Source organism: Neofelis nebulosa, chromosome X (genome assembly GCF_028018385.1).
Source record: "Neofelis nebulosa isolate mNeoNeb1 chromosome X, mNeoNeb1.pri, whole genome shotgun sequence".
Classification (NCBI taxonomy): Eukaryota; Metazoa; Chordata; class Mammalia; order Carnivora; family Felidae; genus Neofelis; species Neofelis nebulosa.
This window is the reverse complement of record NC_080800.1, coordinates 8,295,072-8,308,876: the sequence shown is the minus strand read 5'-3', so window position 1 is coordinate 8,308,876 and position 13,805 is coordinate 8,295,072. Positions and strand designations below refer to the sequence as shown.

The following is a 13,805-nucleotide window of genomic DNA, read 5'->3' as shown; positions in this document are numbered from 1 at the left end:
AAGAGAGGAGGGTTCGGATTCCTGATTTATTTGGGGGGCAGAGTTGACAGAACCTGGGAATGGATTACATGTGGGACGTGAGGTGAAGGGAAGAATAAAGAAAAGCTATTTGGTTTCTGGCTCGACTAATTGGGTGCATAAAAATCATCGTCATCAATCATCATCAATATCAGCAGCAGCAACATTTATTGAGCGGGCGTGCATGCCAGCCACTGAGATAAATGCTTTATCAACACCTCTTAAGATGTAGGAGGCTTAGGTACAAAGACATTTGCCAGAAGGGAAAGTCAAGAGTTCAGCGTTGGATAAGTGAAGTTTGAGATGACCCTGAGATACCAAATGGAAGGGTCAAAAAGGCAGCTGGATAGCCGACTCTATAAAACTCAGAGATGACTGGTTTGGAGATGATATTCACGAGTCATGAACTTTGCAACGGAATTCACCACAGTGTTCTTTTATGTAATGATTTGGGCTGTTACAATAATGTTTTATTACTTTTGGCCCAAGCCTTTTTTTGAGTTCAAGACCTGCTTCCTAACAACCTTTATGTCAATTGACTTTTCAGTCGATTCTCCGTAGCGTACAATAAAGTACTGCGTTGACATTTCTGACTCTGAAACAGAGCTCTACTGACTCAACTTGCCTAACCTGAAGTTGGCATTCCCTGTGAAACATTTCATGATTAAAATGCTAGGAAACTTTAGTTCAAGTTATGGTCTTGAAGTCAACAGAATTATATCAATTCGTATGGGTATAGAAAATCGCGTATTTACAGTGCTTCGATTGACATTTAAATTGACATTTGAACAGTTTTTCCAATCCCACACAGTTAGTGGCATAAGGTCTTGAGAAAGCATGAAACATTTGTTTATCAGCCTCATATTTCATCGGGCTTGCCAAACACAGTTCATTTTCCATAGAAATTCACAAACCTGAGCAGTGGCCAAATTGTCAGAGTCGCTGAATGTAAGCCAGTGAATAAAATTGTTAAACCCTTTGATTCCCCCCACTTTTTTCCCTTAAAAAGTAACATAGCATGTGCCTCTGAGTTTTATTATTTGACATCTATTACCCACAGCACCCAAATGTGTTTGAGAAAAAGCCTGTGTGGACATTGCAGCACAGAGTGAACACAGGCGGGGTCTTTTGGGAACATTCATTTGCAGCCTTGCTCATCCTCCAGTGGGAAGGACTACTCCTTCGTAGTTCCCTGGACATCCTTCTGAGGGCAATGGTACCAACTCGTAAAAGTGAATAATATAAGGAACTTTTAAGGGTTAAAACATTTGAAGGCAAATCTGGAATAGGCAGAAATTACGTGTTGGTCCGAAATGTGATAAATTGCGGACACCATGCATTAGAGTGACCCGGCGTCACTGGCAAACCTTTCTCTGGAGACTTTGGTTCTAATAGAATGCACTGATTTGAGCAAAATCTTGAGCAGGGGGCAGGATGGAACCAGCTATCGCGAAGAAAATAATATTCATGGGAATTGGTCCACTGTGCCCCAAAATCGTTTGGAAAGTTAATGGATATGGAAGGATCCATAAACTTCCATGAGTTGAAGGATCACAATTAACTACTGAAGTTCAGCTATGAGAAAGTCACTGAGCTGTGAGGTCACTGTGCTCAAGTCACATGTAATCTATTTGGGGAGGGCAGCCACGTGGGATACAAGGGCAACTGTAAGTTCAAAAGGACTCTCACAGATGGGAACCATGGGCATGTCGGGAAGGGAGTCACCACTCAGGTGTGAAGGTGTCGGGGAAAAGCGGGGCTAAACAAGAAGCTGGAGCAGGATCCTTGTCATCACTGGCCTAGAAATGAAGTTGAGGAGAAGGGGCCTGATGTGCCAGGGGCCAGCATTTGTCACTCCCTGCTTGATGGAGGCCCTCTCTCACCATGGCCTTTGCCAAGCTGCATTGGTGAATCGACAGGAGTCATGGTGACTTCAGAAGAGCCCAGTGTAACTGGGGAAGGGCTGTGGCAAGGGAATAAGGGTTAGCATTTCATTTTTAATGTCGCAGTTTTGTTGAGATATAGTTCACATACCATACAGTTCACTCACTTTAAGTGTACAATTTAATGGTATATTCATAGAGTTGTACACCCGTCGCCACAGTCAATTTTAGAACAGTTTCATCACCCCCAAAAGAAAGCCTGCAATCCTTAGTCATCACTGCCCACAATCTTCCCGTCCCTCTCAACCCCTGGCAACCACTAACCTTTTGCCACTCTATGGATTTGCCACTCTGTGGATTCTGGGCATTTCATATAAATGGAATCATACAATATGTGGTCTTCTGTGACTGGTTTATTTCCACCTTTTGGCTATCGTGAATCGTGCTGCCGTGAACAATTTTGTGCACCAGCTTTGCGTGAACGTGTATTTTCAGTTCTCTCGGGGATATGGCTGGGAGGGGAATTGTTGGATCATATGGTAAGATAGCTCTAGTTTTAATATTTTGGAAACCAACCAATCGTTTTACAAAGCATTTTACGTTGCCGCCAGCAACACGTGAGAGTTCTAATTTCTCTGCGTCCTGGCCAACAGTTCTTTTTACCTATCCTAGTGAGTATGATCTAGTATCTTCTTGTGGTTTTGATCTGCATTCCCCTGATGGCTGATGATGTCGAGAATCTTTTCATATGCCGATTGGCCATTTATGTATGATCTTCAGAGAAATGGCTGTTCAGAGCCTTTGCCCACTTTTAAATCAGGTTATTTGTCTTTTTACTATTGGGTTGTAAGAGTCCTTTATATATCTGGATACATACAAGTCCCCTATCACATATGTGAGTGAGTGAGCGTTTCATTCAAATGATTGGTTCCCTCCGACATCCCTGTTGTATCTCTACCGTTGACTATAAACTGGCATATGTCTATGTAAGCATTTACCTCCACGTTATAGCTTCCAGATTCTTCCCCCTGCAAGTGCGTGGTGCCTCTCTGCCTTGTGTGCTGAAGGAGACCTTTCGGAGCTGAGAGCTCCCCAGGGTGTCTGACTCAGAGGATCACGGTGACCCCAGGTCTTCTCCCTCCCAGGGCCTCTAGCTGTGCATTCCAGCCGGGGAGCCTGCCTGCCCGACTCCGGCTCTTTGAGCGGTGGCCCTGTCTCCAGCCTCCTTCTCTGTTCCCACACCGGACAGGGGCTCTGCGTGGAGAGGATGGGGGGGTCAGCTCTCCCTGGAGCTGCTGCTACTGCTGAGGTGTAAGGGCCCTGGGGAGGTGAGAAGATGCATGCGCTTCGGGCTCTGTGCCTGGAGCCTCCTGCTTCAAGTGAGGCAGATGAGAAAGACGTCATGGGGCTGATAATCCTGGAGCGGCGCTGGGGGAAGGTGGCCACAAGCAAGAAAGAGTGAGAGAGGCAATAGCTTTGGAGGGATTCTCTCTGCTCGTTCCAGCTCTCAAGTCTCTTTCAGCTTCAAAGTTCAGATGGTTCAAATGACACTTAGGATGTCTCTGACTGTTGCTTTAGGAGAAGGTTCGGAGCCTCTGAGCCAGGATGACTGGAATGTTACCTATGATTGCCAAGACACTCGTATTTTTATTGCAAGCTTAGAGCAGATCTCAGTAAGGACCCGTCATTTCTTCTGCGCCTTCCCTTTGGGCTGTCGTTTTCAGTATTGTTAAATTGATGCACTTTGACTTTAATGATGCACCCCGACTTACGCTGTTATTCGGCAGGTCTCAGTGGTCTCCTGTGCAGTGCTTTTGAGCCCCTCTCTGGCTCTGGTTTAGTGGATACCATATAATGACAGACATTTGGGACAAGGGCAAACGTTGTCCTTTTCCTCACTATGACAAAGGAGCCAGATTCTACGACATGGACAAACAACACAGGTACTTGTGTGAAACCACAAAACGTGGGGTAACTCTTCCCTTGTGGCCACTGCATGAGGCAAAGGCAGATGATTGGTTCAGAAAATCAGAAAGCCTTGGATTTGCTGCTTGTGGTCTCTGGTGCAAATCTTAGATTTTTACGCTTCCAGTTTGTTATGATTTCACAGAAAGAACCTCAGAATCCATCTTTTCTTCTTATTAACTTGGAATATTGCCACAGTAATAGTAACTAGAAAATCAGTCAACTCAGGTTGTAGCGATCGTAGGTTCCTCGATACCTATCACCGTTCCTCGGGAACATTTGTGTTTTGTTTGTGGGAAAATGAGCCACAAAGGCAGTAAATCCCCCTTTATTTTCCAACCGTCTTTGTAAATCCTGCCGACAGGAACTGCACGTTCAGGCGGTAAGTACCTTCAAACTCCACCGCTGTCTTGGAAAAGAAATCGATTTTGAAGTCACTCTGTTGTGCCTGTCTTCAGGTTCAGAAAAAAGTCATTTGTGGAAACCAGGTGGAGCCCAAGTTCCGCATCCAGGGCGAAAATGGGATTTTTGTAAGACTTCCGAGCCTGCATTTGGTACTGTGAGCACCTGTACAAATTTGCAAACATGTCCTTCTCTAGTGGGAACCCTGCGGGGGGAGCAGTTTGGACTGTCACCTTGATAGCTCACATTTGTGGAAGCTGCAATGCCGGGAGCTAGTGAGGTATTTGAATCTTTTCATTCATGATTTATTTTGACAGAGAGAGAAAGTGAGTGGGGGAGGAGCAGAGAGAGAGAGAGGGAAGGAGAGAATCCCAAGCATCCTCCATGCTGTCAGCACAGAACCCGATGTGGGGCTCGATCCCCCGAAACCGTGAGATCCTGACCTGAGTCAAAATCAAGAGTCAGGCGCTGGACCGACTGAGCCCCCCAGGCACCCCTGAACCTTTTCATCTATTTGAATCTGGTCGTGGAGTGGTAGGTAGAGGGAGTATGCCAGCCAATTAGCTCTGGGTCAGTGTCCTGCTGGAGATATATCCGCAGCCTTTCTATTCTGGTCAGTGTCCGTGAACTTCAGAATGTCACTTGAGACGGACGCTCCGTAGGTGCTGAGTATGGGTTTAGTGGGCTACTTGGGAAAGGAGGTACTGGAGGGCCGAGGCCTGCCTGTTTTAATGAGACCTGGTCGGTTCCCACTGTAGCCTGCTCTGAACGAGTCAGTGAGAAAGCACCTTGCGGTTCCTGTGAGAACCAGACTTGCATTTATTTGTTTTCAGTCCATCTTTTGGAACCAAGGAAGGAGTGAGGGCCATTCCTGCTCAGGTGCACACTGCAGCTGGGACGGTCGCCAGGGCGGTGCTGTCCTGGTGTGGTGATACCTCCCCATATTTACAGAGGCCTCCTACCCGTCTGTAGTGGTTTACCACAGTGGCAGAGAAGTTATCGGCCTGGGGCTTCTTTAGTTTCTTTACAATTAGCTCCTAAGTGCATCCTGGGGAGGTCAAATGGGTAGGAGAAATTCGGTGACCAAGGAGACGAGCTTCATGAGTCCCATCGAGCTGAATTCGTATTTACTGTTAGAAAGAGATAGAGATTATTTTAGTTAGGATCCTAGAGGCGGATGGCAAATTCGTTTACCTTTCAAATTGCATTCATCAAAAAGGGGGCAGGGTATGTGTGTGTTTTAAGAAGTGCATTTCTTTTTAAAGTTGAAAGTTTAGACAACTCCTCATCTGTAAATTGGGGACAGAGACAGCTTTTCCTCTGTAGGTTGTGAGAATTAAGTGAGCTAATATATGTCATGTGCTTAGAACAATGCCTGGAATATAATAAGAGCCCAGTAAATGTTCAATGTTACTATGATCTTTAGTTTTATATTACAGTATGGCGGCTTTTTGATGCTAATAATGGTTCCTTGAGCAGATATGAAGCACACTGACCGGTTTCTACATGTTTTTCCAAATTCTCCTCAAGGAGGTTACAGGCTAGTGGGGAGACCAAAGTAGAAACAAGTAGTTGCTTGAAATAGAAGCGAGCCCAGCATATCCTGGGAAAGCTCGAGGCCCGAGCACTCCAGCCCATGTGGACCAGTAAAAGAAGGTCTCCAAAGGAGCAGGCATTGAACTGATGCTCATTTATGGCCGTTCTCCTGCTGTGTGGCATATGGGGGCCGGACGGGCACTTAGAGGAGCGTCTTGGGTTTGGTACTTGGGCAGATAGGTAGGATGTCTCGTGTCCTGAATCCATCAAATATAGTAGGTTGCCCAAAGTCTGCACTCAAGAAAACTGTGTTTTCTCCACACTCTCCATAGCTGTCAGAAGCTTTTGGGCAATAATTTGGTAAGAAAAACTCGATTATATTCATCACTGAATACATGGGTGGTGATGGTTCTGAGAATCACGAGCATTACGGCATCTGAAATCCCTGCCCACTTAGTTCTCATTATTCTGCCAAATTCAAGCAAATCCCAAAACAGGACTCTTCCCAGACAAACTAAATGAGTTCTAATTCAGCAGTTATACCAATGGTCTGGTTATTTTTCTCCTCTTTATTACAGAGGCAACACAACGACGGTTAAGCAACCTCCCGAGAAACAACGAACGCACTCACTTTTAAATAACTTCTGAAGAAATAAAGAACTATTCTAATTTCTGCAGAATGGTTTTGATTTAGAGACACCAGCTCCCTTAATCCTGGGGCAGCTATCTCTTCCTCTTGCAAATTTTCTTTAGCATCTTGGTCACCCCCCAAGCTGTTTGGATTTTGCTGATGTAGTTTGTGTAAGAAGTGAAAAGCCTACTGTAGGAGGTCCTACATCAAGTTTATTAACTTTAAGATTTGACCTCTAGGTTTTTCTTCTTCAATTATGTTTTAAATATTTTTTATGTATTTATTTTTTTTAGAGAGAGAGAGAGAGAGAGAGAGAGAGAGAGAATGAGTGGGGGAGGGGCAGAGAGAGAGGGGGAGAGAGAGAATCCCAAGCAGGCTCCGAGCTATCAGTGCAGAGCCCGATGCAGGGCTTGATCTCACAAACCGTGAGATCATGACCTGAGCCGAAATTAAGAGTCTGACACTTAACTAACTGAGCCACCCAGGTGCCCCATCTTTCTCAATTATGTTTTAAAACTGCACACAGACTTGGGGCACCTGGGGGGCTCAGTCAGTTAGGCATCTGACTTTGGCTCAGGTCATGATCTCGCTGTTTGTGAGTTCAAGCCCCACGTCGAGCTCTACACTGACAGCTCGGAGCCTGGAGCCTGCTTTGGATTCTGTGTCTCCCTCTCTCTCTGCCCCTCCCCTGCTCATGCTTTGTCTCTGTCTCTCTCTCAAAAATAAATAGACATCAAAAAAGTTTTTTAAATGCACTCAGACTTCCACAATTGTTCATTGTTTCTGTATGTTAAGTTCTGAACACACAGTGTGATTCAATATTGGCCTCGTTTTCCAGAGTAGGGTTCCCAACTTCAGTGGTGTTGACATTCAAGGCTGGATCATTCTTTGTTGTGGGGCCTGTCCTGTGCATTGTGGGATGATTAGCAGCACCTCTGGTCTCCACCCACTAGATACCAATAGTACCACTTCAACTCTCATTCCCACCCACCCCCTACCCCCGCCATTGTGACTCCAGACATTGCCCAGTGCCCTCTAGTGGGCACAGCTGCCTTGATCCTTTGGGGGATCTGGAGAACCTGGAGAAGGCTCCCTTTCTGGATATAAGTACCGTAGCCAACATTTATTGAGCTTGAAGCTCGTCGACATGAAAGGACTCAGAGATAGACACTACATTTTATAGATGAAGAAACTGAGGTACAGAGAAGCTAAAGAAACTTGTCCACATTCCCATAGGAGATAGGCAAAGTTCGTGATTGTGAACCTAAGACAGTCTGGTTGTGGAACCCGCAAAGCCCACCACCATACTGGGAAGCCATCTTTGCCCTTGTGTGTACATTTGACTTGCCTGGGAGCCCCCACATTCCACAGATTTGAAGCATGGAAAATTTTTTTTGGACAGGAAGACAAGATTTGTCTATTTTGAGGCAATTTTTCACATTGTTTAAAAATTTTTTATTACTTATCAAAAGAAAGTAAATACTGGAACCTAGGCTATTTTTCGTTGACCACAGGGCAGTGTTGTTCGTAAGGGAGCTTCATTGATCTTGGTTATTTTTTTAATAGATTATTCAGGTGTGATTTATCAAGGCAAATGTTTTGGGACCCAAATGACCATTCCTTTCTTCTCAACCTCTTCACTTCTCACCACTCCCAGCCCAATCTTATTCCTCAAGTATTATTTATCTTCTAGAAGAGTCAGGTGTTTTAGATGAGGCCAAGATGAATTCTTCCCAGCAAGGAAGTATTTTTGGATAACTAAATGTCAGCCAACGATCCCTGCTGATAAGGCTCTAGACCAGTCAGGGCAAAAGGAATTATAAGCCAAATCACGAAACAATAAGTAAAAACTCCAATTAACAAGAATTTCACAACAAACATAGGTTGATGACTGTTTTACTAAAGCAATATGGAACACAACTAGAGATCACTATGTTCTGGAAACGTGGGAAATTCGTTGAAATTATTTTTCTCTTGTGATTCCCATGTTAAGCTCCTCACAGTCGTATCTCTTTGGGACGTTTTCCTAATTAATACAGTTGTTAGCTATTTTGTCTTCTTTTTAAAGTCTTGGCCTTCAATTCAATCTTGTTATTTTCAGCAATTGTTTACTGATAAGAGGCAAAGTTCAGATTTATGGGAAAAGTCAGTGTTTTCATTTTATGTGGAGTTGGGAGAGGAGGTTGTCAACTTGACCCTGCTTGTAAATAAGAAACTTGATCTTTTTTCTTGATAGACTCTTATATTGGAAGACATATAATGTGCCTTCGTGATGATAATTGATACAATAGCCATATAGTCTCTAAATGATTCGAATGGGAAGAACTTTCTCAAACAGCGTGTGTCTCCACATGTGTCCTTTTACTGCCGGTAAACTTAGTGGGCGGTATGCATGTGTGTGTGTGCATGTGTGTGCATGTGCATGTGTGTGCATGTGTGTGTGCACCCATTTGTCCTATGTTGCTGTTGCTTTGAACCACAGAACAGAAAAGAATGTAAATATTTTCTGATGTTTCCAGGCAGTCAGCCACCCTTAGGGACGGACAAAAGTTTGTGTTTTTTTTGTCTTACTTTTATCTTTCCATCAGCTTCAACTTTGGCCTATTCCCAGTGAAGCCCCAGGTCAAGGGCAGCCCCAGCCTTCTACCTCCATCGTGGATATGGCTGGTAGCGGTCTGAAAATGAAGGGCTATTCCTTTGGAACTAAAATAGTTTTTCTTACGGGTAGAAAAAATAATCTAGTTGAACTCGGAATTCATCTGTTTTAAAAGAAGACTGGAGGGGAAAGCGTTGTGGTGTATGAGATTTGACCTGAGGAAGAGAATGACACTTCTACAGTTCTTAAAAAATTGCCATACGTGATCACGATTCCTGGAATCCTGGGGAAATGACTTGTTATGGATAGTTGGGATGTTCAGTTTTAAGCAGCAAGTCTGTTTTGTCTCATCTTTTGTTTAAAATCTTTGAATTAATACGACTTGTTCTTCCACCTCAGGAAATAGTGTATAGAACAGCGCTGTCTAATAAAACTCTCGGTGGTGATGGGAATGTTATGTGTCCCTGCTGTCCAGTATGGTAGCCACTGGCCCCACGTGGCCTTTTAGCCCTTAAAATATGTCTAGCGTGACTGGGAAACTGAAATGTAAGTTCTAGTTACTTTTAATTATTTTAAATTGGAATAGCCACGTGGGGATACATACTGAACAGGGCAAATATAGAGTATAATTAGCACTTAGTGTATGTCTCTGATTTCAAATATTCCATGGTATTATTATCCTACAAAATGTGAATTTTGATGTGTTCCCTGTCTCTGACAAAGTGAAGATTACTTCCGGGTAACCCTCTCAACCTCTATCTTCAGTGCAGGCCATCAAGATAGGTGGTTCTGGAAATACAGCCTGAAAATTAGTTTGTTAGGTTGCATTTTCCTTTGCCCTTTCTAGTGTTTGAGCTGTGAGCATTTTCTGGTTAATTGGAGTTGTTATTAATTGAGGTTGAGCTCTTCAGATGATCCAGACCTGATGTCATTCAGCACAAAAAAGTCCATTTATAGCCAGTTGAAGCCCAAAAGTGAAATGAGATAATTGATGAGTTTTAAGTCAGAATAGTTCAGACATTATTTGAATCAAAAGGAGACCCATTAACGTGAAAAATCACTACAAGCACCTACCTCCTTAAGGGTTTAGGGCTTAGATATTGTTTGACCTTTGACCTGCCTGCTCTTTGAACCCAGTTAACCTTTGGCGGGATTTCAGCAGGAGCTACTTTGATGGTCATTTTTCTAGTTTTTTTTTCTGTCTTCATCCTATAATGCTCATCTCTTTTCTGTTGTTTGGTCTCGTTGTTCATTTTCGGGGTTTTTTGGGGTTTTTTTTTGGTTGTTGTTGGTCATTTCCTGCTAAAGCCCCTAGTTCCTTTCCCTTTGCCCTTCTTTGGTCAAAATATTTCTCTGAAAAATCAAGTACACGTGAAGTCATTTCTACTTGGAATTTACCTGAAGGGGACCCACCAAGATCCAAAGGTCACATCAAAGGGAACTGAAGGAAGGAGATGTGTCTGGATTGAAGCAGAAGAAAAGGAGAAAAAATTTTAAATAATTTAATGTGATTCTGATTACAGAAGCAACTTATGTTTATCGTGGGAAAAATCGCATGTTTGTACACACATCTGCATCGCCTTCCTGGTTTTTGTCTATGCATATTTATGGGTATATGTTTAAATTACCTCTGTGTTATGGTCGTGTGTAATATGCACATATGATAGATGATCTTGGTCCTGAATTTTAGTTTATAACATTTGCTCCACCACTAAAGTTTCTTCTAAGGCATACTTTTTTCCATTATTCCTTCAGCTAGATGTAAGAAAATTTAAGTGAGGTACACTTTCTCATGGTATAAATAATGTTGTAATCAACATCTCTGCACGTATCTTTTCATGCATTTTGATGACTCTCTTAGGCAATTCCTAGACGTGTATTTGCAGTGCATATTGAAGTCCTCACCAACAAAGAGTGAATGAGTGGAGAGCAGATTTCAGATTTCTTAGTGACATGGGAGTGGTTCTGGTGAGATAAGAGTTTCCTTGAGGTGGTTTCCTCGACTTCATCTGACTCTTCAGCTCAATTTCAAAGACAGAGCACAGCTTTGTAGATAGTCTACTTTTGCTTTTTTCCTGATGTGAGAATTCTTTGGGTGTAAGTTTGGGTTTATTAGTGCATTTATGGTTAGGACTGCTATTTGTTTCAGACTGTACTTTTGAGTCTTGGTCATTAGTATCTAGTGAATTTCTTCCATATTTTACTCAAATACGTACAACGTTGGGCAGCTGACTAAGCCTGAGTCTTAATGAATTAGAGACGCTTTGTTTTCTTCAGTTTACCTCAGCTATGTTACACTATGTGGTGACAGCCACATACATCTACGTGTCAGAATTCTGTCAGTTGCAGCCATCTGCCACAGTTGGGGAATCAGGAAATTAAATAGTCTCAAAGTGATCGTGGAACTTTGAGAGTAACAATGCTGAGGCCAATGTACTTCATTTTGTTATGGAGAATATGTATACAAAGTAAGCTACATATTAAAAGCTGTATATATACGTTAACAAAAAGAAGCAGTAACTGAGAGCGGAAAGGAACCGTTACAATGAGAGGGCGATTTAAAACAGGCATAAGAGCTTTATGATCTCTAAAATGCCAAAGGCAACACACCTCACTGATGGGTGTTCATAAGTCTCATTCTAGCCCATCAGGGAAATGCTATGTTGCGGTTAATATACATTGTTTAGTGCGGTGGAATAATGTCCATTGTGGCCTACCATGAAAATGATGACATTAAAACACATGTTTGGGATTGAACTGAATACACAAGTTTCTATATCTCGTAAACTTAACTTATGCAGTACATCTCATTCCATAGTGAATAGTCTTCAGAGTCCAAAGCTTGACTTTTTCCCTGTAATTCAAAATGTGATTTGAATATGTGTGTAGGTACGTGTGTCATTTGACTCATTATAAAAGGAGAATTATTTTGTCAATGACTTTTCCAGAGAATCCTCTTATATCCGAAGAATTGAAAGCAACTCCAATCTGACTCCAAGGTTTGTGTTTTTTCCACATAGTCTCCGAGTAACATCATCCTTTACACCCTTAAAATGTTTCTCAGTAGAAATAAACGTAACGGCAATACGTTCATGAACCGTGAAAGACAAAGTGTGCAGAGAGGCATAGATTTTGGAGACTATACCAGGATATATATCTCTATCTATCTATTGGATTTTTTTTTTCAGGAAAATCATTGACAAAATAATTCTTAGTTCTGGACATATAAGCTTTACATTATTGGAAGAGAGTTTGCTGACATGATATAAATGATGGGGCTTCTGATATTGATGTCATGACCCACTAATCATTTGTGACCCACAGTTGAAAAACACTAGCATGGAAATAGAGTGCGTCATCCATCTAGATGATTCCAGGGCTGGTTAATTCAGGGACACAATGATGCCACCAAAGACTTAAGGGCTCTACATCTTTCTACTTACCCCTTCTGGTCATAATATGGCACAGTTCCAGGCATCGTATCCTCAAACAAGTAGATCCAAGGACAGAAGACCACGTGTGTGTGCGCGCGCGCGTGTGTGTGTGTGTGTGTGTGTGTGTGTGTGTGTGTATTTAATTGGAAAGTAATCTTTGTCCCCAGAAGTTCTTCCTCTCCTAGAAGACTTTCCTTCTGGCCCCATTCGTTGCTCAGGTTCCATCACAACCCATTCCTATTTGGTATTGTTGGATTTGGTATGTTATTGTAATTAATGCCATAATTGGCATGGAGGAGTGAACACTCATTCCCTGAGCCAGGGTACGGCCTCATCTGTCCTGAGTTTGTGAAAGGCCAGATGCTGGGTATAATTCCGGCTTTGCCAACAAGGAATGAGGGGTGAGGAAAGCTGTTGTGCAGCTAGCTGAGGAAGTCTGTCATTTTTGCCAGGGCATTTTGCCTCTAATTCTGTCATGGTGTCAGTGCTGCTCGGCCTCCTCTAATCGGTATTTCTGAGCTTCTTTTATCCCTTTGGTATGTTCTGGGTTCCTTAAGGATGGGAACTTACTGTTTTCACCAGGGTCTGGAATTGTGCCTTATCCTAAAGGGTGATAAATGAATATTTACTATGTTGATTGGAATTCGCTCATGAGAATTGATGAAAAGTTTTCTTAATTCTTTATGGGATCTAAATTCTTTTAAGTCAAGTTTTTTGTTGTTGTTGTTTAAATATCAAGACCCTCCCAGTAAAGTTATGTTTATTCATTCCAGAAAATGATTAAGGAGCCTTGATCATAAAGGTACTGGAATAAAGTTACTGTGGGTGCTGTGTAATGTAAACCCTAAAAAGATTGTTTACAATTCTGTGTGGGTGTAGGAGGAAAAAAGGATTCAGATATAAATATGAGTGGGAAAGAAAACTTGTATGAGTCCATTTTATGCATCTGTTAACATTTTGAAGACTATACAGTACAGTTTATCATCTTAAAAATTATTAAGTGAAAGAAATTACTTGTATACAAGATCACCGCGATTCTCTATTTGAAGCTCCATTTAATACAAGTTTTCTTAGGAAAACTAATTACCCCAATAATTTAAAATTCAGTACATTATTGTACATATCATATAATTTCATTAAAAAAATCTTTTTCCATAGAATGAGATCAAAAGATCAGACTTTGGTTACTAATGTGGTGTGAAGTATAAAGTCAGTGTTCCAAGTCTTCTATCTGTTCTGTAATATAAACATTTCTCAAGAGCTTATTTTTTTCAATTTGAAGAATTCTTCATATAAACTTACTTTCATCTGGTTCAGGTTCAGTGACTATACATGTTCAT

The 13,805-nt window shown here is 42.2% G+C and overlaps 1 protein-coding gene across 6 annotated transcripts in view; it reads left to right on the top strand.

Annotated features, from left to right (window-relative positions):
- The window catches only part of ARHGAP6 (Rho GTPase activating protein 6), a 454,675-nt gene that overhangs the window by 320,511 nt on the left and 120,359 nt on the right, over positions 1 to 13,805 (top strand). The window lies entirely within an intron of this gene.